General features: G+C 46.9%; 1 protein-coding gene across 1 annotated transcript in view; it reads right to left on the bottom strand.

Moving 5' to 3' along the window:
• LOC134929572 (uncharacterized) overlaps positions 1-27098 on the bottom strand; it is a 213221-nt gene that overhangs the window by 54274 nt on the left and 131849 nt on the right. The window lies entirely within an intron of this gene.

Raw genomic sequence — 27098 nt, 5'->3', positions numbered from 1 at the left:
CCCTAAAAAGGACAATCTTGGCGTCGGTTCCAACTGCGACTTTGGAAAATTCATGATCCAACCGTGTTGTTGAAGCATTGACAGGGAGAGTGCGATGTTCTGCACCAGCTGTTCCTTGGATCTCACTTTTATCAGGAGATCATCCAGATAAGTAATTATATTGACTCCTATTTGACGAAGGAGGACCATCATCTCCGCCATTACCTTGGTGAATACCCTCGGTGCCGTGGAGAGTCCGATCGGTAACGTCTGGAACTGGTAATGGCAATCCTGTACTGCGAATCTCAGATAAGCTTGGTGAGGAGGATAAATGGGAACATGCAAGTAAGCATCCTTTATGTCTACTGACACCACGAAGTCCCGCTCCTCCAGACTGGAAATAACTACCCTCAGGGATTCCATCTTGAACTTGACCCTTTTCAGGTAGAGATTCAGATTTTTCAGGTTTAAAATCGGTCTGACCGAGCCGTCCGGCTTCTGAACTATGAAGAGGCTTGAATAAAAACCTTCTCCTTGCTGTGACAAGGGTACCAGGACAATTACCTGATCCTGACATCATTTTTGCATTGTGGTTGTTAATGCCTCTCTTCCTGGAAGAGAAGCTGGCAAGGTCGATTTGAGAAATCGGCATGGGGGGGATGTCCTGAAACTCTAGTTTGTACCCATGGGACACTATTTGTGAGATCCATGGGTCCAGGCCAGATTGAATCCAGATTTGGCTGAAAAGTTTCAGACGTGCTCCCACCCGTGCGGACTCCCGCAAGGGAGCCCCAGCATCATGCTGCAGATTTGGCAGGAGCAGGGGTTGACTTCTGCTCCTGAGATCCTGGAGATGCTGCTGACTTCTTTTCTTTTCTCCTTCCCCTACCTGCAAAGAACGGGGAACCTTTGGCCTTTTTGTATTTGTTGGGCCGAAAGGACTGCATGTGAGAGTGATGCGTCTTTTTTTTTGTGATGGAGCAGGAGCAGAAGGCAAGAATGTCGACTTACCTGCGGTAGCCGCCGAGACTAACGCATCCAGCCCATCACCAAACAAGGCCTCACCTTTATACGGGAGAGCCTCCATATTTCTTTTGGAATCTGCATCAGCATTCCACTGGAAAATCCACAATGCCCTCCAAGCCGATACTGCCATGGTAGCGGTGCTTGGTCCCAAAAGACCAATATATTTCATGGTTTCTAGTACGTACGCAGCAGCGTCTTTGATATGACCTAACGCTAGGAGTATCTCATCTCCATCTATTGTGTCAATGTCTAATGACAAGTTTTCTGACCACTTTTCAATAGCACTACTCACCCACGCACAGACAATGGTAGGCCTGAGTAGTGTCCCATTGGCCACATCAACAGAACACCTCACTCACTTGCGGCCTGTCAGCTCCTTAAGTGTAGCCATTCCAGGTGTAGGGAGAAATACCTTTTCTCTTTTATGACAGGGCCCTGTCTAAAATGCGGGGTGACTCCCACCTTTTGGAATAAGGTAAGCTGCCTGAATTCCTTTTGGGAATCTGAAATTTCTTTTCAGGTTAAATCAGATTCCCTCCAAGAGACTTTTTCAACTCCTGAGGTGGAGGGAAAATGTCATTACTTCTTTACTAAAGTAAACCCTCTCCTTGTGGTAAAAGAGAAGGCTTCGTAACTTCTAACACCTCCTTTATAGCTAAAACATGTTTTGAATGCTTTTTGCTAACTTAGGACCTATTCCCCTGGAATCACTAGTGTCGACAAAGGAATCAGAGTCCGTGTCGGTATCAGTTTGTACTACTTGTGCAAATTTGTATGTGACCCAGAGGGGTCCCTGTGGATGAAAGGCAGAACTATTAAAAATCACATCTTCAACAGATTATATTCCGTTTTCTGTATGAGATTCAGTAGTGATTCACACTATCATGTAACCTTTCACCCAGTCAGGCTCTTGGTGTCATATTACACCTCTGTGTCTCTAACATGTCTTCCACAGAGGAAGAGATTCCCTGCCACAGACATGTCACACACGTGCACAACCACGCCACAGACACTCCTGGACTTATAGGGGACAGACCAACAGTAAAATCTGTCAGAGAGACACAGATAGGATTTGCCAGTTCACAACCCAGAGACAGTAACACAATGTCTGTGAACACAAAATGCCCACTGACATGCAGCGCTTTTATAATGCTAATCACACAATTATATAGCACCAAATTCACTGTGGCTCCCCCTGTCTTGCACCATGATACTTGTTCAGTAGTGGAGGAGGACCAGTATTGTCTCTGCAGCCTGAGGAGAGAGAGAAAATGGCGCAGAACAGTGTGCTGGCTGACTGAGGAGGAAGCTACACTCTTCAATAGCGTGTTTCTTCTCAGCTTTTATGAGGTAATTTTTTATACTGGCTGGAGTAGGTCTGTGCCTCAGCAATTTATGCCCCTTATTAATGCCAGTTTCCATAGGTTTCATGCTGCCCAGGGCGCCCGCCCCCTGCGCCCTGCACCCTGCAGTGCCTGTGTATGTGTGGGCAACATGGTACGCTGTGCTCCTGCCAGCCGCGCGGTACCTTTAGCCGTCACTTTCTTGATTGAAGATCTATCCTAACACTCACCTGTCTTCTGACTTCTGGCTCTGTGAGGGGCGTGACGGCGCGCTGCTGGAGTGAACATCTAGGCACGGCTAGCGTTCAGTTCTCTTCAGGAGCTAATGGTGTCCTGTCAGACAGAAGCAGAGCCATGAAACTCTTTAAAAAGTTGGTTCCTACTTCTGCCCCCTCAGTCCCATGAAGCAGGGAGACTGTTGCCAGCAGTTCTCCCTGAAAATAAAATACCTAACATAAGTCTATTCAGAGAATCTCAGTAGAGCTCCTCTGGAGTGCATCCAGTCTGCCTGGGCACATTTCTAAAACTGACATCTGGAGGAGGGGCATAGAGGGAGGAGCCAGTTCACACCCTTGAAAAGTCTTAAAGTGCCCATGGCTCCTGCGGAACCGTCTATACCCCATGGTCATGAAATGGACCCCAGCATCCTCTAGGACATATGAGAAATTTGTCTGACCATTCTCTGGATTTCCAGAGCTTTTTCTACTGCAAGAAATACCCTCTGTACTTCTGTGTCCAGTATCATCCCCAGAAAGGACAATCTTGTCGTCGGTTCCAACTGCGACTTTGGAAAATTCATGATCCAACCGTGTTGTTGGAATATGGACAGGGAGAATGCAATGTTCCGCACCAACCGTTCTCTGGATCTCGCTTTTATCAGGAGATCATCCAGGTAAGGGATTATATTGACTCCTTGCTGTCGAAGGAGGACCATCATCTCTGGCATCACCTTGGTGAATACCCTCGGCGCCATGGAGAGTCCGAACGGCAACATCTGGAACTGGTAATGGCAATCCTGTACTGCGAATCTCAGATAAGCTTGATGAGGAGGATAAATGGGAACATGTAAGTAGGCATCTTTTATGTCCACTGACACCATGAAGTCCCCTTCCTCCAGACTGAAAATCCCTGCCCTCAGAGATTCCATCTTGAACTTGAACCTTTTCAGGTAGAGATTCAGAGATTTCAGGTTTAAAATTGGTCTGCCCGAGCCGTCCGGCTTCGGAACTACAAAGAGGCTTGAATAAAACCCTTCTCCCTGTTGTGACAAGGTCACCAGGACAATGACTTGATCCTGACATAATTTTTGAATTGCAGCTGTTACTACTTCTCCGTCCGGGAGAGAAGCTGGCAAGGTCGATTTGAAAAATCGGCATGGGAGGACGTCTTGAAACTCAAGTTTGTATCCATGGGACACTATTTGCAAGACCCATGGGTCCAGGCCAGATTGAACCCAGAGCTGACTGAAAAGTTTCAGACGTGCTCCCACCCGAGTGGACTCCCGCAATTTAGCCCCAGTGTCATGCTGCAGATTATGCAGAAGCAGGGGTTGATTTCTGCTCCTGTGATCCTGTGGACGCTGTGGACTTTTTTCCTCTTCCCCTCCCTCTACCTGCAAAGAAAGGGGAACCTTTACCCTTTTTGTATCTGTTGGGCCGAAAGAACTGCATCTGAGAGTGATGTGTCTTTTTCGCCGGCGCAGGAGCATAAGGCAAGAATGTCGACTTACCAGCGGTAGGCGCAGAGACTAAAGCATCCAGCCCATCTCCAAACAAGGCCTCACCTTTATACGGAAGAGCCTCCATATTTCTTTTGGAATCTGCATCAGGATTCCATTGGCGAATCTACAATACCCTCCAAGCTGAGACTGCCATTGTAGCGGCTTTTGAACCCAAGAGCCCAATATCTTTCATGGCTTCTAGCATGTATGTAGCAGCATCTTTGATATGACCTAACGTTAGGAGTATCTCGTCTCTATCTATCATGTCAATTTCAGATGACAAGTTGTCTGACCATTTTTTTGATAGTACTACTCACCCACGCACAAGCAATGGTGGGCATGAGTAGCGTACCATTGGCCACATAAATAGATTTTAACGTAGTCTCCAACTTGTGGTCTGCCGGCTCCTTTAGTGAAACCGTCCCAGGTGCAGGGAGAATCACCTTTTTAGTTAATCATGACAGAGCACTGTCTAAAACGGGAGGTGTCTCCCACCTTTACGTGTCCTCTGCCGGGAAAGGATAAGCAACCTGAATTCTTTTGGGAATCTCAAATTTCTTTTCAGGGTTTGCCCAAACTCCCTCAAAGAGAGTATTTAGTTCGTGCGAAGGAGGGAAAGTTACATTATTTTATTTTCCTTATAAAAATAAGCCTTCTCCTGAGGTAAAGGAGGGGCTTCCGTAACGTCGAAGACCTCCTTTATAAGCAACAATCATGTATTGAATGCTTTTGGCCAATTTAGGATCTATTCCCCTGGAATTACTAGTGTCGACACAGGAATCAGAGTCCGTGTTGGTATCAGTTTGTGCTATTTGTGCAAATGGCCTCTTATGTGACCCAGAGGAGTCCCCTGTGGATGAAAAAGCAGAACTCTGAAAAATCACATCTTCCACTGATTTTCTCCAGTTTTCTGTATGAGACTCAGACTTATCCAATCTCTTACTGATTTGATTCACACTATCACGTAATTCTTTCACCCATTCAGGCTTGTGGTGTGCCGGCAGCGCCACCACATTACAACTCTGTGTCCCGAAAATGGCTCCCACAGGGGAAGAGCTCCCTGCTTCAGACATGTCACACACGTGCACAACCACACCACAGACACTCCAGGATTTATAGGGGACAGACACACAGTAAAATCTGTCAAAAGGACACAGAAATTATTTGCCAGTTCACAACTCAGCGCTAGTGATATAATCCCTGTGTAACACAAAATGCCCACAGACCTGTAGCGCTTTTATAATGACAAATTAACCATACAGCACCAATTTATACTGTGCCCCCCGTTTTGCACCCTGATACTTGGACCAGCGATCTCCTCTGCAGTCTTGCTAGGAGAAAAAATGGTGCTGAGCAGTGTTCTGGCTGACTGAGGAAGCCCCGCCGCCAGGGCCGGACTGGCCATCTGGCACTTCTGGCAGATGCCAGAAGGGCCGATGGCCACGTGGGCCGGTGCAGCGGTCACTGAGACGCGCTGCCGCTCAGTCCGGCGGCAGCGCGTCTCAGCTGTCAGGCTTGGAGAGCTGTGAGGGACGGGGGTGAGAGCGCCGGGCGCCCGCCAGCACGGCTGTGTCTGGCGCGGCGCGTATAGCAGACTTCAAAGCAGCCGCCGGTTCGTGAGCCAATCAGAGCTCGCGGACCGGCAGCCAATCAGAAGCCGCCGGTCCGCGAGCTCTGATTGGCTCACGAACCGGCAGCTGCTTTGAATGCTATACGCTGCCGCATCAGGAACAGCCGCGCTGGCGGGCGCCCGGCGCTCTCGCCCCCGTCCCTCTCACAGTCCGGAGGAGGAGGAGGAGCAGCAGCAGCAGCAGTGCATCAGCGGTAAGTAGCTGCAGCACTGGCTGCTGTGGTTGGCAATTGTATACCTGGCACTGTGGGGGCAATTGTATACCTGGCACTGTGGGGGCAATTGTATACCTGGCACTGTGGGGGCAATTTGCTGGCACTGTGGGGCATTTGTATACCTGGCACTGTGGGGGCAATTGGCTGGCACTGTGGGGCATTTGTATACCTGGCACTGTGGGGGCAATTGGCTGGCACTGTGGGGCATTTGTATACCTGGCACTGTGGGGGCAATTGTATACCTGGCACTGTGGGGGCAATTTGCTGGCACTGTGGGGCATTTGTATACCTGGCACTGTGGGGGCAATTGGCTGGCACTGTGGGGCATTTGTATACCTGGCACTGTGGGGGCAATTGTATACCTGGCACTGTGGGGGCAATTGTATACCTGGCACTGTGGGGGCAATTGTATACCTGGCACTGTGGGGGCAATTTGCTGGCACTGTGGGGCATTTGTATACCTGGCACTGTGAGGGCAATTGTATACCTGGCACTGTGGGGGCAATTGTATACCAGGCACTGTGGGGGCAATTTGCTGGCACTGTGGGGCATTTGTATACCTGGCACTGTGGGGGCAATTGGCTGGCACTGTGGGGCATCTGTATACCTGGCACTGTGGGGGCATTTGTATACCTGGCACTGTGGGGGCATTTGTATACCTGGCACTGCACTATCGGGGGCATATAATGTAAATTTCAGCTCATACCGGGTGTTGTAATGTGAATTTTGGCTCATACTGTGTGGTATAATGTGAAAGGGGCAGCAGTACTAGATAGTATAAGGGGTCCTACTATCGTGGTGCATAATGCGTATAAGGGGTGTATGGTGTGGTAAACTACACTGAAGACCACGCCCCTTTTGAGTGACCATGCCCCCTTTAAGTGGCCACGCCCCCTTTTCCGAAGCGCGCCTTCGGCGCGCGCTTAATTACAAACCTCACATTTCCTTGCCCCCACTTAAAAATTTCCACTTCAACTACTGGAAGTGCTGGAAGGAGCACCCGCAGTCCAGTTCCTGATAGTCAGATTGAAGATGTCAGTGTTGAAGTACACCAGGATGAGGAGGATATGGGTGTTGCTGGCGCTGGGGAGGAAATTGACCAGGAGGATTCTGATGGTGAGGTGGTTTGTTTAAGTCAGGCACCCGGGGAGACACCTGTTGTCCGTGGGAGGAATATGGCCGTTGACATGCCTGGTGAAAATACCAAAAAAATCAGCTCTTCGGTGTTGAACTATTTCAACAGAAATGCGGACAACAGGTGTCAAGCCGTGTGTTCCCTTTGTCAAGCTGTAATAAGTAGGGGTAAGGACGTTAACCACCTCGGAACATCCTCCCTTATGCGTCACCTGCAGCGCATTCATAATAAGTCAGTGACAAGTTCAAAAACTTTGGGTGACAGCGGAAGCAGTCCACTGACCAGTAAATCCCTTCCTCTTGTAACCAAGCTCACGCAAACCACCCCACCAACTCCCTCAGTGTCAATTTCCTCCTTCCCCAGGAATGCCAATAGTCCTGCAGGCCATGTCACTGGCAATTCTGACGATTCCTCTCCTGCCTGGGATTCCTCCGATGCATCCTTGCGTGTAACGCCTACTGCTGCTGGCGCTGCTGTTGTTGCTGCTGGGAGTCGATGGTCATCCCAGAGGGGAAGTCGTAAGACCACTTTTACTACTTCCACCAAGCAATTGACTGTCCAACAGTCCTTTGCGAGGAAGATTAAATATCACAGCAGTCATCCTACTGCAAAGCGGATAACTGAGGCCTTGGCATCCTGGGTGGTGAGAAACGTGGTTCCGGTATCCATCATTACTGCAGAGCCAACTAGAGACTTGTTGGAGGTACTGTGTCCCCGGTACCAAATACCATCTAGGTTCCATTTCTCTAGGCAGGCGATACCGAAAATGTACACAGACCTCAGAAAAAGAGTCACCAGTGTCCTAAAAAATGCAGCTGTACCCAATGTCCACTTAACCACGGACATGTGGACAAGTGGAGCAGGGCAGGGTCAGGACTATATGACTGTGACAGCCCACTGGGTAGATGTATGGACTCCCGCCGCAAGAACAGCAGCAGCGGCACCAGTAGCAGCATCTCGCAAACGCCAACTCTTTCCTAGGCAGGCTACGCTTTGTATCACCGGTTTCCAGAATACGCACACAGCTGAAAACCTCTTACGGCAACTGAGGAAGATCATCGCGGAATGGCTTACCCCAATTGGACTCTCCTGTGGATTTGTGGCATCGGACAACGCCAGCAATATTGTGTGTGCATTAAATATGGGCAAATTCCAGCACGTCCCATGTTTTGCACATACCTTGAATTTGGTGGTGCAGAAATTTTTAAAAAACGACAGGGGCGTGCAAGAGATGCTGTCGGTGGCCAGAAGAATTGCGGGACACTTTCGGCGTACAGGCACCACGTACAGAAGACTGGAGCACCACCAAAAACTACTGAACCTGCCCTGCCATCATCTGAAGCAAGAAGTGGTAACGAGGTGGAATTCAACCCTCTATATGCTTCAGAGGTTGGAGGAGCAGCAAAAGGCCATTCAAGCCTATACAATTGAGCACGATATAGGAGGTGGAATGCACCTGTCTCAAGCGCAGTGGAGAATGATTTCAACGTTGTGCAAGGTTCTGATGCCCTTTGAACTTGCCACACGTGAAGTCAGTTCAGACACTGCCAGCCTGAGTCAGGTCATTCCCCTCATCAGGCTTTTGCAGAAGAAGCTGGAGACATTGAAGGAGGAGCTAACACGGAGCGATTCCGCTAGGCATGTGGGACTTGTGGATGGAGCCCTTAATTCGCTTAACAAGGATTCACGGGTGGTCAATCTGTTGAAATCAGAGCACTACATTTTGGCCACCATGCTCGATCCTAGATTTAAAGCCTACCTTGGATCTCTCTTTCCGGCAGACACAAGTCTGCTGGGGTTGAAAGACCTGCTGGTGAGAAAATTGTCAAGTCAAGCGGAACGCGACCTGTCAACATCTCCTCCTTCACATTCTCCCGCAACTGGGGGTGCGAGGAAAAGGCTCAGAATTCCGAGCCCACCCGCTGGCGGTGATGCAGGGCAGTCTGGAGCGACTGCTGATGCTGACATCTGGTCCGGACTGAAGGACCTGACAACGATTACGGACATGTCTTCTACTGTCACTGCATATGATTCTCTCACCATTGAAAGAATGGTGGAGGATTATATGAGTGACCGCATCCAAGTAGGCACGTCACACAGTCCATACTTATACTGGCAGGAAAAAGAGGCAATTTGGAGGCCCTTGCACAAACTGGCTTTATTCTACCTAAGTTGCCCTCCCACAAGTGTGTACTCCGAAATAGTGTTTAGTGCCGCCGCTCACCTTGTCAGCAATCGGCGTACGAGGTTACATCCAGAAAATGTGGAGAAGATGATGTTCATTAAAATTAATTATAATCAATTCCTCCGCGGAGACATTGACCAGCAGCAATTGCCTCCACAAAGTACACAGGGAGCTGAGATGGTGGATTCCAGTGGGGACGAATTGATAATCTGTGAGGAGGGGGATGTACACGGAGATATATCGGAGGATGATGATGAGGTGGACATCTTGCCTCTGTAGAGCCAGTTTGTGCAAGGAGAGATTAATTGCTTCTTTTTTGGGGGGGGGGTCCAAACCAACCCGTCATATCAGTCACAGTCGTGTGGCAGACACTGTCACTGAAATGATGGGTTGGTTAAAGTGTGCATGTCCTGTTTTGTTTATACAACATAAGGGTGGGTGGGAGGGCCCAAGGACAATTCCATCTTGCACCTCTTTTTTCTTTTATTTTTCTTTGCGTCATGTGCTGTTTGGGGAGGGATTTTTGGAAGGGCCATCCTGCGTGACACTGCAGTGCCACTCCTAGATGGGCCCGGTGTTTGTGTCGGCCACTAGGGTCGCTTATCTTACTCACACAGTCAGCTACCTCATTGCGCCTCTTTTTTTCTTTGCGTCATGTGCTGTTTGGGGAGTAGTTTTTTGTAAGGGCCATCCTGCGTGACACTGCAGTGCCACTCCTAGATGGGCCAGGTGTTTGTGTCGGCCACTAGGGTCGCTAATCTTACTCACACAGTCAGCTACCTCATTGCGCCTCTTTTTTTCTTTGCGTCATGTGCTGTTTGGGGAGAGTTTTTTGGAAGGGACATCCTGCGTGACACTGCAGTGCCACTCCTAGATGGGCCCGGTGTTTGTGTCGGCCACTAGGGTCGCTTATCTTACTCACACAGCTACCTCATTGCGCCTCTTTTTTTCTTTGCGTCATGTGCTGTTTGGGGAGGGTTTTTTGGAAGGGCCATCCTGCGTGACACTGCAGTGCCACTCCTAGATGGGCCCGGTGTTTGTGTCGGCCACTAGGGTCGCTAATCTTACTCACACAGTCAGCTACCTCATTGCGCCTCTTTTTTTCTTTGCGTCATGTGCTGTTTGGGGAGAGTTTTTTGGAAGGGACATCCTGCGTGACACTGCAGTGCCACTCCTAGATGGGCCCGGTGTTTGTGTCGGCCACTAGGGTCGCTAATCTTACTCACACAGCTACCTCATTGCGCCTCTTTTTTTCTTTGCGTCATGTGCTGTTTGGGGAGGGTTTTTTGGAAGGGACATCCTGCGTGACACTGCAGTGCCACTCCTAGATGGGCCCGGTGTTTGTGTCGGCCACTAGGGTCGCTTATCTTACTCACACAGCTACCTCATTACGCCTCTTTTTTTCTTTGCGTCATGTGCTGTTTGGGGAGGGTTTTTTGGAAGGGACATCCTGCGTGACACTGCAGTGCCACTCCTAGATGGGCCCGGTGTTTGTGTCGGCCACTAGGGTCGCTAATCTTACTCACACAGCTACCTCATTGCGCCTCTTTTTTTCTTTGTGTCATGTGCTGTTTGGGGAGGGTTTTTTGGAAGGGACATCCTGCGTGACACTGCAGTGCCACTCCTAGATGGGCCCGGTGTTTGTGTCGGCCACTAGGGTCGCTAATCTTACTCACACAGACAGCTACCTCATTGCGCCTCTTTTTTTCTTTGCGTCATGTGCTGTTTGGGGAGAGTTTTTTGGAAGGGACATCCTGCGTGACACTGCAGTGCCACTCCTAGATGGGCCCGGTGTTTGTGTCGGCCACTAGGGTCGCTAATCTTACTCACACAGCTACCTCATTGCGCCTCTTTTTTTCTTTGCGTCATGTGCTGTTTGGGGAGGGTTTTTTGGAAGGGACATCCTGCGTGACACTGCAGTGCCACTCCTAGATGGGCCCGGTGTTTGTGTCGGCCACTAGGGTCGCTAATCTTACTCACACAGACAGCTACCTCATTGCGCCTCTTTTTTTCTTTGCGTCATGTGCTGTTTGGGGAGAGTTTTTTGGAAGGGACATCCTGCGTGACACTGCAGTGCCACTCCTAGATGGGCCCGGTGTTTGTGTCGGCCACTAGGGTCGCTAATCTTACTCACACAGCTACCTCATTGCGCCTCTTTTTTTCTTTGCGTCATGTGCTGTTTGGGGAGGGTTTTTTGGAAGGGCCATCCTGCGTGACACTGCAGTGCCACTCCTAGATGGGCCCGGTGTTTGTGTCGGCCACTAGGGTCGCTTATCTTACTCACACAGCGACCTCGGTGCAAATTTTAGGACTAAAAATAATATTGTGAGGTGTGAGGTATTCAGAATAGACTGAAAATGAGTGAAAATTATGGTTTTTGAGGTTAATAATACTTTGGGATCAAAATGACCCCCAAATTCTATGATTTAAGCTGTTTTTTAGGGTTTTTTGAAAAAAACACCCGAATCCAAAACACACCCGAATCCGACAAAAAAAATTCGGTGAGGTTTTGCCAAAACGCGGTCGAACCCAAAACACGGCCGCGGAACCGAACCCAAAAACAAAACACAAAACCCGAAAAATTTCAGGCGCTCATCACTAGTTTTTTCACGTGCAACAGGTGCATATGTTGCAAGTATGCTGGGAAGAAAGGAAGGCGAATATAAGAGAATATATTTTATTAATGAAATTGTTACTTGTAATACAGATTTTGTGGTCTACAGGATGAGGTGTAATTGTTATCTTGCATATGTAGGTAAGATGAAGAGATGTGTAAAATTTAGAAAGCAGGAACATATTCGTAATATAAAAATAAATTAAAGACTCACACCCTTCTGAGACACTCACATTACAGATAATCGTGATTCAGATATCAAAGGATTCTCATTTACCGGGTTCACTACGGCTGGCCGGCGGTCGGGCTCCCGGCGCCCAGCATACCGGCGCCGGGAGCCCGACTGCCGGCTGACCAACAGTGTGGCGAGCGCAAATGAGCCCCTTGCGGGCTCGCTGCGCTCGCCACGCTACGGGCACGGTGGCACGCTACTCGCGCCACACTATTTTATTCTCCCTCTATGGGGGTCGTGGACCCCCACGAGGGAAAATAAGTGTCGGTATGCCGGCGGTCGGGCTTCCGGCGCCGGTATACTGAGCGCCGGGAGCCCGACCGCCGGTATACAGAAGACCACCCTCATTTACCATATTAGAACATATCCAGGAACACTGTAAGGGAGGCAAAAGAGAACTGACCTTAGCTAGAAAAAAGTTCTACTGGATTTATTCCCTTGACACCAGCACGTCTAAATAAAAAAATAGATATGGTCTAATTTCTATGAGTGTCTAATTAGAAACAAATTGCTCAGAAATTGTTAAAGTTGTATCTGTTTATTTGTATTCACTGTGTAATACTAGGTGGAGTAATATAAATATACAATTCTTGCTCTGTAAAACCGGTGGTCATGTTCATAGGTAATACATACCTTTTACCGGCGGTCGGGATCCCAGCTGTCATGATCCCAACAGTGGGATCCCGGCCACCAGTATTCCGGCAGCAGGGCGAGCATTACAATGCCCCTTACGGGCTCGTTGTGCTTGCCACGCTGCAGGCATGGTGACTCGCTGCACTCACCACAGGATCTATTCTTCCTCTTTGGGCGTTGTGGACACCCACAGAGGTAGAAAAGCCTGTGGCACCGGTATTCCAGCAACGGCATTTCACCGCCTGTTGGGATTTCAGCATCGACATTGTGACCGCTGGGATCCCGATAGGCAGTCTCGTAATTGCCCCCGTTCATAGAATTGTCCTCATACAATAATGATGGTTAAGGGCTATTACTTGCACAAATATTATATAATATTATTATATATTTTTTGCACTTATTTGTATGTTAATTTATCTATTTTGTGAAATATTAATAATTGTTTATGAAGGTAGAAGCTAAGGCTACCTAGTGTAAGAGCGCTGCATTCCTCTTGCTGGTGGTGGCAATTACTGTGTCGGATGTAACCCATAAGTCACTGGCAAGGATTCTCAACTGTTTCTGGAGAATCAGCCAGCCTATTTTGACACACCTCCTTGCTGCATATGTACTGCAACCAGAATCACAGCCTAGGATCAACATTGCAACCAATAGTTGCAATGTTCCCCGCAAATGGCCAGCTGAGTGAACCTCAGTTTATGTAGGCTGGCCATCGCAGGGGGCCTTGCGAGACCAAGAAATCTGCATATCTAGATGAAGACCTATGGTTTGCCACTCCCAGAAAACAGGGTGACATGCCCCTGTTTCCCGCAACCAAGGTTGGACTGGCCCACAGGGGTACAGGGGAAACCACTGGTGGGCCCCACTGCCTTTGAGGCCCTCCTCCTCCTCTAGTTATCAGACCCCTAAACACGGCCCCGTACCACTGTATTTCCCGGTGGGCCCTTCATGCCCCAGTCCGACACTGCCGCAACTCTGGCTGTCCCTGCCACCTGAACTCATCTGCATGTCAGTCAGGCAGAGGCTTATGTAGGGCAGCCAACGATCATGCAGGAAAGGTTCTGCACATGTGCAGAACAGGTCCTGCGCATGTGCAGGAAATCACAATAGGCATCCTTGCTGAGTTAGCCTCTATGTTACTTAATCTCCTGTTTTATCAGTCTATATTTGTTCTTTTGATGCAGACTGTCCTCACATCACTTGTGACACAGGCATAGTCATATCTATAATGGCCACAAGGTGTGCGGAACACAGGTATCTAGGTCCAAAGGTGCCAACACTGCACATCCTGCACCCATATAATCATACTTACTTTCCCTGAGTACCGCTGCAAAAATCACTGGGAAAATGGCACGGTGGCCTTTTTCTGGTCATTTGCGCATGCGTAATAGAGATGTCCCTGGAACCAAGATGCAGGTGCCATGTTTCCAGGGACTGCACAAAGCCAGAGTTTACTGCAGTGCTAGAGAGAAGAGGGGCCCACACGAACCCTGCACATGGGCCCTCTCCTTTTTTAAACTGCCCCTACATACAGGAAGTGTTGTGTTACACATTAAGTTTTTGCTGTTACAGGAGGTGCTGCTACATTCTTTGTTCTGCATGACTTGCAGGTAGTAAAGTCATACTTCTGCAGTTCTCCAGAGTCCTGTGGTGATTTACACACAGACCACTTTACAGTCTGTGTGCACAGGACTCTGGAGAGCCGCTGAACTGTGACTCTTTATGTGTATTTCTCCTTCTTAAGTGACACCCTTGTCCCCCACTGTGCAGGGTCATATTATCTATTAGGCAGACTAGGCTGAAGACTAGGGTCCCTGCAGAAACTAAGGGCCCATCATTTCTTTTTGCTGAAGCACTGTTACATGAGACCTAGGGCTAAATATGGTTAAAGGCACTTTGTACTCTGCGCCGTAGCAAGGCACACTTATATTCAGCTGAGGTCTGTTTTGAGACAATGGGGTGGGGGGGCATACACAGATTAAGGGGGGGATGCAAGGCATACTGTACTTCAGCCCCCCTTTTGTCAGGGGGCCCCTTGCCCAGAGCAAATTGACATCACTAGCTTTCCCTTTTAAGCAGCAGCAGAACCAGCAGCCACAATGCCAGCAGGACAGTATGCAGTGCAGGCAGAGACACAGGAAAATCATGTTTTATGAGCTACAGAAATAACTTTCTGACCAGAGTAGAGATAGGAGGGTGGGGAGAGCCATAAGAGACACAGGGATACCAGCTTCTCCTCCCCGCATGGGTGTCTGAGTCCTGTGTGAACTGTTATGCAATTAAACCATTTGGGTCTAGATAAACACACACAGAGTCCTCCTGAGTCCTTTCCCAGTGTGTAAGTAGTACAGAGGCTGTTGCTATTCTTGCATGTGACAAGATAAATTATTTTATTTGTCTATGTGTATTTTCAGGTTAAGTTGTCTTTCAGTTAGGTGGAGCTATAAACAGTAACAAGGCAATTTTAAACTAGTAAAACTAAAATACACCATTGGTTTACATTTAATATACACAATCTATACCTCCCACCTTGACCCATTCCAGGAGGGATAAAATGCTCTCTACCTGGACTTCCTGCATAATTTATGATTGCAATCACCTCTGTTGAAGTACTTTTCTTATCAATTAAATAGTTTAACACAGGTGTCGTCAATCATATATTAAGTGGGAAACATAGAAACATAGAATTTGACGGCAGATAAGAACCACTTGGCCCATCTAGTCTGCCCCTTTTTTATTTTATCCTTTAGGAAATCTCAACCATTTTTTAACCTTAATTCTTTCTAAGGATATTCATATGCCTGTCCCAAGCATGTTTAAATTGCCCTACAGTCTTAGTCTCTAAATTTCCCCTGAACCTCCCCCGCCCCCTCCAGTCTCAAGGTATGCCCTCGAGTTCTAATACTTCTTTTCCTTTGAAGAATGTTTCCCTCCTGAACTTTGTTAAGACCCTTGATATATTTGAAAGTTTCTATCATGTCCCTTTTTCCCTTCTCTCCTCCAAACTATACATGTTAAGATCTTTTAGCCTTTCCGGGTAAGTTTTGTGATGTAGGCCATGCACCATTTTAGTTGCCCTTCTTTGTACACTCTCTAATGTATTTATATGCTTCTAGAGATAGGGTCTCCAGAACTGGACACAGTATTCCAGATGGGGCCGTACCAATGACCTATACAGTGGCATTATCACTTCTTTTTTCCTGCTACTGATTCCTCTCCCTATGGAACCAAGCATCTAACTTGTCTTTCTCATTGCTTTGTTGCATTGCTTTCCTGCCTTCAAGTCACTTGAAATAGTGACTCCTAAATCTCTTTCCTCCTCAGTAGTTTCCATTATAGTACCCTTGATACTATATTTAGCCTTTGGGTTTTTGAGACCCAAGTGCATGATTTTGCATTTTTTAGCAATAAACTGTAGTTGCCACATTCTTGACCATTTCTCAAGCCTACCTAGGTAATTTATCATTTGTTTTACCCCTCCCGGTGTGTCTACCCTGTTGCATATCTTTGTATCACCTGCAAAAAGGCATATCTTCCCTTTAATATCTTTGTTGGTGACATTGCAGATGGTATTGAAGAGAACTGGACCAAGTACAGATCCCTGGGGTACTCCACTGGTAACATTTCCCTCCATAGATTGCACTCCATTAACTACGACTGTCTGTTTTCTATCCTGTAACCAGGTTCTTATCCATTTAACTGATTTATAATATACCCCCAGGCTTTCAAGTTTATTTAGCAGTCTGCGATGTGGGACAGTGTCAAATGCCTTACTAAAGTCTAGATATGCTACATCTACAGCTCCCCCTTGATCTATTATTTTCATCACAGAGTCAAAAAAGTCAATAAGATTTGTTTGGCATGATCTCCCACCAGTAAATCCATGCTGTTTTGGATCCTGTAAGTTGTTTGATTTAAGATATTCCACTACTCTTTCTTTTAATAGTTTTTCCATTACTTTCCCTACTACTGATGTAAGGCTTACTGGTCTGTAGTTACTTGCTTCTTCCTTGATTCTACTTTTGTGCAGAGGAACTACATTTGCTCTTTTCCAGTCATCTGGAATAGCACCTGTATTTAGTGACTGGTTAAATAATAAGATTTTACTCACCGGTAAATCTATTTCTCGTAGTCCGTAGTGGATGCTGGGAACTCCAAAAGGACCAGGGGGAATAGCGGCTCCGCAGGAGACTGGGCATAACTAAAGAAAGCTTTAGGTCACCTGGTGTGCACTGGCTCCTCCCACTATGACCCTCCTCCAAGCCTCAGTTAGGATACTGTGCCCGGAAGAGCTGACACAATAAGGAAGGATTTTGAATCCTGGGTAAGACTCATACCAGCCACACCAATCACACCGTATAACTCGTGATACTATACCCAGTTACCAGTATGAAAACACTGAGCCTCTCAACAGATGGCTCAACAATAACCCTTTTGTTAACAATAACTATGTACAAGTATTGCAGACAATCCGCAATTGGGATGGGCGCCCAGCATCCACTACGGACTACGAGAAATAGATTTACCGGTGAGTAAAATCTTATTTTCTCTAACATCCTAGTGGATGCTGGGAACTCCGAAAGGACCATGGGGATTATACCAAAGCTCCCAAATGGGCGGGAGAGTGCGGATGACTCTGCAGCACCGAATGAGAGAACTCAAGGTCCTCCTCAGCCAGGGTATCAAATTTGTAGAATTTTGCAAACGTGTTTGCCCCTGACCAAGTAGCAGCTCGGCAAAGTTGTAAAGCCGAGAGCCCTCGGGCAGCCGCCCAAGATGAGCCCACCTTCCTTGTGGAATGGGCTTTTACTGCTTTAGGATGCGGCAGTCCAGCCGCAGAATGCGCCAGCTGAATTGTGCTACAAATCCAGCGAGCAATAGTCTGCTTGGAAGCAGGAGCACCCAGTTTGTTGAGTGCATACAAGATAAATAGCGAGTCAGTTTTCCTGACTCTAACCGTCCTGGAAACATAAATTTTCAATGCCCTGACTACGTCCAGTAACTTGGAATCCTCCAAGTCCCTAGTAGCCGCAGGCACCACAATAGGTTGGTTCAAGTGAAAAGCTGATACCAACTTAGGGAGAAACTGGGGACGAGTCCTCAATTCCGCCCTATCCATATGGAAAATCAGATAAGGGCTTTTACATGACAAAGCTGCCAATTCTGACACACGCCTGCGCGAAGCCAAGGCCAATACCATGACCACTTTCCACGTGAGATATTTTAGATCCACGGTTTTAAGTGGTTCAAACCAATGTGATTTTAAGAAACTCAACACCACGTTGAGATCCCAAGGTGCCACTGGAGGCACAAAAGGGGGCTGAATATGCAGCACTCCCTTTACAAACGTCTGAACTTCAGGCAGTGAAGCCAGTTCTCTCTGAAAGAAAATCGACAGAGCCGAAATCTGGACCTTAATGGAACCCAATTTTAGGCCCATAGTCACTCCTGACTGTAGGAAGTGCAGAAATCGACCCAGCTAAAATTCCTCCGTTGGGGCCTTCCTGGCCTCACACCATGCAACATATTTTCGCCAAATACGGTGATAATTGTTTGCGGTTACTTCTTTCCTAGCTTTAGTCAGCGTAGGAATTACTTCCTCCGGAATGCCCTTTTCCTCTAGGATCCGGTGTTCAACCGCCATGCCGTCAAACGCAGTCGCGGTAAGTCGTGGAACAGACAGGGCCCCTGCTGTAGCAGGTCCTGTCTGAGCGGTAGAGGCCATGGGTCCTCTGATATCATTTCTTGAAGTTCTGGGTACCAAGCTCTTCTTGGCCAATCCGGAACCACGAGTATCGTTCTTACTCCTCGCCTTCTTATTATTCTCAGTATCTTTGGTATGAGAGGCAGAGGGGGGAACACATAAACCGACTGGTACACCCACGGTGTCACTTGAGCGTCTACAGCTATTGCCTGAGGGTCTCTTGACCTGGCGCAATATTTCTCTAGTTTTTTGTTTAAGCGGGACGCCATCATGTCCACCTGTGGCCTTTCCCAACGGTTTACCATCAGTTGGAAGACTTCTGGATGAAGTCCCCACTCTCCCGGGTGTAGATCGTGCTGAGGAAGTCTGCTTCCCAGTAATCCACTCCCGGAATGAACACTGCTGACAGTGCTAACACGTGATTTTCCACCCATAGGAGAATCCTTGTGGCTTCTGCCATCGCCATACTGCTTCTTGTGCTGCCCTGTCGGTTTACATGGCGACTGCCGTGATGTTGTCTGATTGGATCAGTACCGGCTGGTTTTGAAGCAGAGGCCTTGCCTGACTCAGGGCATTGTAACTTGCCCTCAGTTCCAGAAAATTTATGTGTAGGGAAGTCTCCTGACTTGAACAAAGTCCCTGGAAGTTTCTTCCCTGTGTGACTGCCCCCCAGCCTCAAAGGCTGGCATCCGTGGTCACCAGGACCCAGTCCTGTATGCCGAACCTGCGGCCCTCTTGAAGATGGGCACTCTGCAGCCACCACAGTAGAGATACCCTGGTCCTTGGAGATAGGGTTATCAGCCGATGCATCTGAAGATGCGATCCGGACCCTTTGTCCAACAGGTCCCACTGAAAAGTTCTTGCATGGAACCTGCCGAATGGGATTGCTTCGTAGGAAGCTACCATTTTTCCCAGGACTCGCGTGCATTGATGCACCGATACCTGTTTCGGCTTCAGGAGGTCTCTGACTAGAGATGACAGCTCCTTGGCTTTCTCCTCCGGGAGAAACACTTTTTTCTGGTCTGTGTCCAGAACCATCCCCAGGAACAGTAGACGTGTCGTAGGAACCAGCTGTGACTTTGGACTGTTTAGAATCCAACCGTGCTGTTGTAGCACTTTCCGAGATAGTGCTACCCCGACTAACAACTGCTCCTTGGACCTCGCCTTTATAAGGAGATCGTCCAAGTACAGGATAATTAAAACTCCCATTTTTCGAAGGAGTATCATCATTTCGGCCATTACCTTGGTAAACACCCTCAGTGCCGTGTACAGTCCAAACGGCAGTGTCTGGACTTGGAAATGCCAATCCTGTACCACAAATCTGAGGTACTCCTGGTGATGATGGTAAATGGGGACATGCAAGTAAGCATCCTTGATGTCCAGGGATACCATGTAATCCCACTCGTCCAGGCTTGCAATAACCGCCCTGAGCGAGTCCATCTTGAACTTGAATTTTTTTATGTATGTGTTCAAGGATTTTAAATATAAAATGGGTCACACCGAACCGTGCGGTTTCGGTACCCCAAACAGTGTGGAATAGTAACCCCGTCCTTGTTGAAGTAGGGGCACCTTGACTATCACCTGCTGGGAATACAGCTTGTGAATTGCCTCTAGCACAGCCTCCCTGCCTGAGGGAGTTGTCGGCAAGGCAGATTTGAAGAAACGGCGGGGTGGGAGTCATCTCGAATTCCAGCTTGTACCCCTGAGATACTACTTGAAGGAAACAGGGATCCACTTGTGAGCGAGCCCACTGATCGCTGACATTTTTGAGGCGACCCTCCACCGTACCTGGCTACGCCTGTGGAGCCCCCGCATCATGCGGTGGACTCAGAGGAAGCGGGAGAAGAATTTTGATTCTGGGAACTGGCTGACTGGTGCAGCTTTTTCCCTCTTCCCTTGTCTCTGTGCAGAAAGGAAGCACCGTTGACCCGCTTGCTTTTCTAAAGCCGAAAGGACTGTACCTGATAATACAGTGCTTTCTTAGTCTGTGAGGAAACCTGAGATAAAAAAATTTCTTCCCAGCTGTTGCTGTGGATACGAGGTCCCAGAGACCATCCCCAAATAATTCCTCACCCTTATAAGGCAGAATCTCTATGCGCCTTTTAAAGTCAGCATCACCTGTCCAGTGACAGGTCTCTAATACCCTCCTGACAGAATGGACATTACATTAATTTTGGATGCCAGCCGGCAAAATATCCCTCTGTGCATCCCTCATATATAAGACGATGTCTTTAATATGTTCTTATGTTAGCAAACTAGTATCCCTGTTTGACAGGGTCACCGACCACGCTGCAGCAGCACGATCTGCAGGTCTCAGTCTAGTACCTGAGTGTGTAAATACAGACTTCAAGAGAGCCTCCTGCTTTTTATCAACAGGTACCTTCAAAGTGGCCGTATCCTAAGACGGCAGTGCCACCTTTTTTGACAACCGTGTGAGCGCCTTATCCACCCTAGGGGATATCTCCCAGCGTAACTTATCCTCTGGCGGGAAAGGGTATGCCATCAGTAACTTTTTAGAAATTACCAGTTTCTTATCAGGGGAACCCACGCTTTTTCACACACTTCATTCACTCATCTGATGGGGGAACAAAACACTGCCTGCTTTTTCTCCCCAAACATAAAACCCATTTTTAGAGGTACTTGGGTTAATGTCAGAAATGTGTAACACATTTTTTATTGCCGAGATCAAGTTACGGATGTTCCTAGTGGATTGTGTATATGTCTCAACCTGGTCGACACTGGAGTCAGACTCCGTGTCGACATCTGTGTCTGCCATCTGAGGGTGCGGGCGTTTTTGAGCCCCTGGTGGCCTTTGAGACGCCTGGGCAGGCGCGGGCTGAGAAGCCGTCTGTCCCACAGCTGTTACTTCATCCAGCCTTTTATGTAAGGAGTTGACACTGTTGGTTAATACCTTCCACCTATCCATCCACTCTGGTGTCGGCCCCACAGGGGGCGACATCACATTTATCGGCATCTGCTCCGTCACCACATAAGCCTCCTCAAACATGTCGACACAGCCGTACCGACACACCGCACACACACAGGAAATGCTCTGACTGAGGACAGGACCACACAAAGCCCTTTGGGGAGACAGAGAGAGAGTATGCCAGCACACAGCAGAGCGCTATATAATGTGGGGATTAACACTATAACTGAGTGAATTTTCCCCAATAGCTGCTTGTATATACAATATTGCGCCTAAATTTAGTGCCCCCCCTCTCTTTTTAACCCTTTGAGCCTGAAAACTACAGGGGAGAGCCTGGGGAGCTGTCTTCCAGCTGCACTGTGAAGAGAAAATGGCGCCAGTGTGCTGAGGGAGATAGCTCCGCCCCTTTTTCGCGGACTTTTCTCCCGCTTTTTTATGGATTCTAGCAGGGGTATTTATCACATATATAGCCTCTGGGACTATATATTGTGATTATTTTGCCAGCCAAGGTCTTATTATCGCTGCTCAGGGCACCCCCCCCCCAGCGCCCTGCACCCTCAGTGACCGGAGTGTGAAGTGTGTATGAGGAGCAATGGCGCACAGCTGCAGTGCTGTGCGCTACCTTGGTGAAGACTGATGTCTTCTGCCGCCAATTTTCCGGACCTCTTCTTGCTTCTGGCTCTGTAAGGGGGACGGCGGCGCGGCTCCGGGACCGAACACCAAGGACGGGTCCTGCGGTCGATCCCTCTGGAGCTAATGGTGTCCAGTAGCCTAAGAATCCTAAGCTAGCTGCAAGCAGGTAGGTTCGCTTCTTCTCCCCTTAGACCCTCGGTGCAGTGAGCCTGTTGCCAGCAGGTCTCACTGTAAAATAAAAAACCTAACATATACTTTCTTTCTAGAAGCTCAGGAGAGCCCCTAGTGTGCATCCAGCTCGGCCGGGTACAAAGATCTAACTGAGGCTTGGAGGAGGGTCATAGTGGGAGGAGTCAGTGCACACCAGGTGACCTAAAGCTTTCTTTAGTTGTGCCCAGTCTCCTGCGGAGCCGCTATTCCCCCTGGTCCTTTCGGAGTTCCCAGCATCCACTAGGACGTTAGAGAAAATTCTGTTAAAGGTGTAACCAGCACATCTTTTAGCTCTTTGAGTATCCTTGGGTGTATCCCATCTGGTCCCATTGATTTATCGACTTTTAGTTTTGAAAGTTCTGTTAGGACCTTCTCCTCTGTAAATGTATTTTCATCTACCTTATTTTTATGAATGTCCTTGCAACTTAACTGTGGCCCCATCCCTTCTTCTGTAGTAAATACTGAGCAAAAATAATTATTTAGGTGATCTGCTATTGCCTTGTCTCCCTCCACCAAATGCTCACTCTCTGTCTTAAGTCTTATTATTCCTCCATTTGATTTTCTCCTTTCACTTATATACTTAAAAAAAAGTTTTGCCCCCTTTATCTACTGATTGGGCCATTTTCTCCTCAGCTTCTGCCTTTGCACGTCTGATCACTTTCTTAGCATCCTTCCATCTGTCCAGATACACCTCTTTGTCATTATTATTTTGAGTCTGTTTGTATTTCCTAAAAGCCATCTTTTTTGCTTTCACACTAATTGATACTTCTTTTGTGAACCACACTGGCTTCCTTTTCCTGGTGCTTTTCCTAACCATTTTGATACAAAGGTCTGTTGCACTTAGTATTGCACTTTTCAGTTATTTCCACCTCTCCTGCACTCCTTCCAAGTTCCTCCAGTCTGCCAATGAATTACTTAAACATCTCAGCATTTCTAAAATCCAACACCTTTGTTTTTTGTGTGACAGGAGTTGGATCCTGTCTTTATACTAAACCATACAGCTTGATGATCACTGGATCCCAGGTGCTCACCCACATATATATCAGATATCCTATCACCATTTGTAAGAATTAGATCTAATATTGAGTCTTTGCGAGTGGGCTCCCTCACCAATTGTTTGAGAGATGCTCCCTGTAAGGAATGTAGAAATTTGCCACTTGTAGCTGAACTTGCAAAAGACCCCTCCCAATTTACATCAGGTAAATTAAAGTCTCCCATGATTATGACTTCTCCCTTTAAAGCCATTTTAGAGATGTCCAACAATAGGTTCCTGTCCAAATCCTGCCCCTGGCCTAGTGGTCTATAGATCACCCCAATGCGAATAATGTCCTTCTTCCCAGTTTCTATGGTGACCCAAAGGGCCTCAGTTTTGGCTTCAATATTTTGTATTAAAGTAGCATTTATGCTTTTTTTTTACATACATTGCTATCCCTCCTCGTATTCTTCCTATGCTATCCTTCCTAAATAAATTGTATCCTGGTATAGCTATGTCCCAGTCATGATTCTCATTGCACCAAGACTCTGTAATTGCCACAAAATCCAGGTTATCCCTTGTCATTATTGCAATTAGCTCTGGAATTTTGTCTCCTAAGCTCCTAGCATTTGCAGACATAGCTTTAAGAATTGTGTCTGTGCATTTGTTATTAGTAGCCATGTCCAGAGCATACAACATAAATGACAAGTTTAAAGTTGAAAATACCTGTTTGGGGATGTTGCTCAGTATTTGTTTTCTTTTACTAATCAGTAATCATACTCTGTCCTTTACACCATGACTACACCTTACTAAATATAAAGATATAGTACACCTGACCACAATGGGTAAATGTTCAAAGGAGGTAAACACTAGTCAGTATGCAATAATAAACTGTTTCACCGAGCAACTTCCCCACACATGCAATGACAATTACAAGAAATAATTACATCAAGAAACATACATGAGTTTGCATAAGAGAGAACTGTAGTGAGCAGATTGGGGATGCCTTTTCATAGGTTTTAAAAAACAGATAAAATGCATAAGATGAATTACATACTTTTGAGGCATTAAGGCAGACCATTTGTGGTTGTGTTGGTGTGTTGATGTTTCCCTTTTGTTTTCCTTCGGTTTAACGCAGGTATAACGCTATTTTTATAATAACACTTTTATGTCAGCACTTCTATGAAAGCACTACCAGCCGATGGCTATCCAGCCGTATACTAGACTTTAAATAGGAACAATTACCATGTGAATGGAATGATTGCAAACTCCACCCAATACAATCCCCCTTTAAGCTAAGGCCATAAATTAGCTTAGAAAAACATACATTACATACCAATAAGGCACCCAACTATATCTTTACAAAGAGAAAAAAATACAAAAAAAAAACATTGCTTTTTCAATATACCTAAACTATTCAATCATGATATTCATTTGAGATAATCAGCAAATGCAGTACAACTTGCAGTCCAAGTAAAGAGCATTTTGTCCCTCCTGGAATGGTTGTGTAAATTTTCTCTTCATGATCAGGACTAGGAAGTGACATAACGAGAGGGCAGTAGTTAACTTCCGCCTTTACAGCACCTAAATATTTTATCCATTCTCTGTTCGTTTGAGGTTATTTCGTTTTATCCATGCACCATTGGACCCTTGTGGGCTCACTTCACTCGCCACGCTTCGGGCTCAGTGTCTCGCTCCACTCTGCTATCCTCGCCACAGGTTACTATTCCAAATAGTTTCTGACATGGACCCATAGGCTTATGGGAAAGGTGCTCTCCATGAAGGCAAACTAGATGATACCCTCCTAGATTTGGACATGTTGGGAGGTATGCACAATTTAATATGCATTCCCCACCTTCCATCGGGGCCCCCCTGTCTTAAGTGCCCCGGGCACCCCCAAGGCTTAATCCGGCCCTGGATGGGGGGGGGGGGGGGAGTGGACCAAAAGTGCACTAGCGCTATTTCAAAAGAGAAGAGAAAAGGAACAATGAGTGCGCTGTGATAAGAGTTCAGCAGACTTAATTTCCACTGGGTACCGGTGTCTGTGTGAATACTGGTTTAGTAGGGCGAAAGATGGAAGTGCCAGTAGGAGGACAACATACCTGAAAGCCTAGTGGCCTGGCCATGGCCATATTCCATTGTTCCAGTAAATTGTCTCCTGTCTGTGTGGTGAAAATCTTTTGTGCTATATGTTTGGTCTAATGTTTGATAACAAAAGGAAAGAATGAACAAATATTTTGTTAACACGTGTTATAGATTAGAGTGGGGTGGATGATAAACTTGTGTTTAGTTAGTGATTAGCACATACTGGTGATCTATGGGAAGTGAAGGTGAAATAGAATTTGGGATACTTGGGCAATATACAAAGGAGTCATGGAGTAGCTCCTATGGGCTCTTAGGTGGGATGCATCTTGTGTAACAACTGGGACTCCCTGTCTATGGATAAAGAGTGGTATAATAGTTTGTGTAAGATTGACGAGAAAGATGCCAGTTTATAACAATGGATGTGTCATAAATTTTGATGGGACTAATATGGCAGAAATTGTATTCTATACAATAACTAGATTCATTATAGCTACTATCTAATGGCATTTGTCTTGTGGCTATGCACATTAATAGGAAATTCCTAATTGTTAATGGTGGGACTTGTTGATCAAAGGGGAAAGTTTAAAAGATTAAACAATATATAGTTAGCCTTCTTGAAGTGTTCAGGCAATTGTAGTTGTTGAGCTTCTTAAAATAGGATGTTGTTTCTTCCACTTTCAGCGCCTGGATAATCAAGGAAATGTGCCGGCACTATACAGCAGTCTCCAGTCCCAAAGCGAGGCTGAGGCTGTTTCTGCAGTAACCTTACATTATACCTGAAATTTGGGCAGTGACCACTGTACCTTAACCCCATATTATGTTCCAATCTTCGTTCCAACGTAACAAAAACAATTCTATCTCTCACACATGTATATTAAGATATATATATATATATATATATATATATATGCGAAAGCTGTCACTCACTCATCAGTAGTTCTCTTACTTCCCAATATGTTAGGAAGCTGACATTCAACATAGGTACTCTTCAGGTGGGAAATAGGAAAACTACGTAATTTGAATTTAATAAACCTCCCCTAAGGGGATGAAAAGGGGTTGACATAATGACCGATGCGTGGCTTGCGTTGCGTGAACAATAACGCCCAAATCAACAATCGGATCAAAATTTGGATTGCACCTCCAGTGTGTTGAATTTAATAAACTACAAAAATGGTCCCGTCACTTTTTACCGTATCTGCTACGGGTGCTCCAACACCAAGAAACACGGATTAATATTTACTTACATTAAGATGCCTCAAATTTACATCTCTATAGATTTACCAAATTTTTAACTCTCATTTATATGTACAACCATGAAGATCAGAAACTCCCATGCAAAGAACAGGTAGAGCAGGTAGTAGCATATACAACTAGAATACAGGTAGTGATGTGTCGTACAAAATGAAGCCACTCAGGATACACTACTATAGTAAGCATTAACACCAATGGCAAGTATTTAGCTGGCTTAATGCTATTTCATCTGTCCTTTGACCATACTTGCTGACCTGGCTGCCCCCTCTTCCAGGTTGGACCAGCCCAGTCGACGTATAGGGGCGTGGCTGACAGGGCGGTGGGCTGCAAGGGGTGAGCCTTGAGGATGCATCATCGTGGCTCCGCCCCCTCTCTTTATGGTGCTGAAGAGACAGGCACTGTAGAGCGGGGGATGGGGCTACATCATCAGCCCCTGCACTTTCCACTAACAGCAGAAGGGGAGTGTAAGGTGTGCATCTAAATCTGGGACACTTACCTGCCTTTCTGGGGGGCTGAGAGGGTCACCACACCATTCCGGGATAGTAGGCAAGTCTACATTTGACTGAAGATGGTATTGGTTCATCTTTCATATAATGAAAACAAT

Source organism: Pseudophryne corroboree, chromosome 5 (genome assembly GCF_028390025.1).
Source record: "Pseudophryne corroboree isolate aPseCor3 chromosome 5, aPseCor3.hap2, whole genome shotgun sequence".
In the NCBI taxonomy this organism is placed as follows: Eukaryota; Metazoa; Chordata; class Amphibia; order Anura; family Myobatrachidae; genus Pseudophryne; species Pseudophryne corroboree.
The sequence above is the reverse complement of the archived record's forward strand: the minus strand, read 5'-3'. Positions and strand labels throughout refer to the sequence as shown.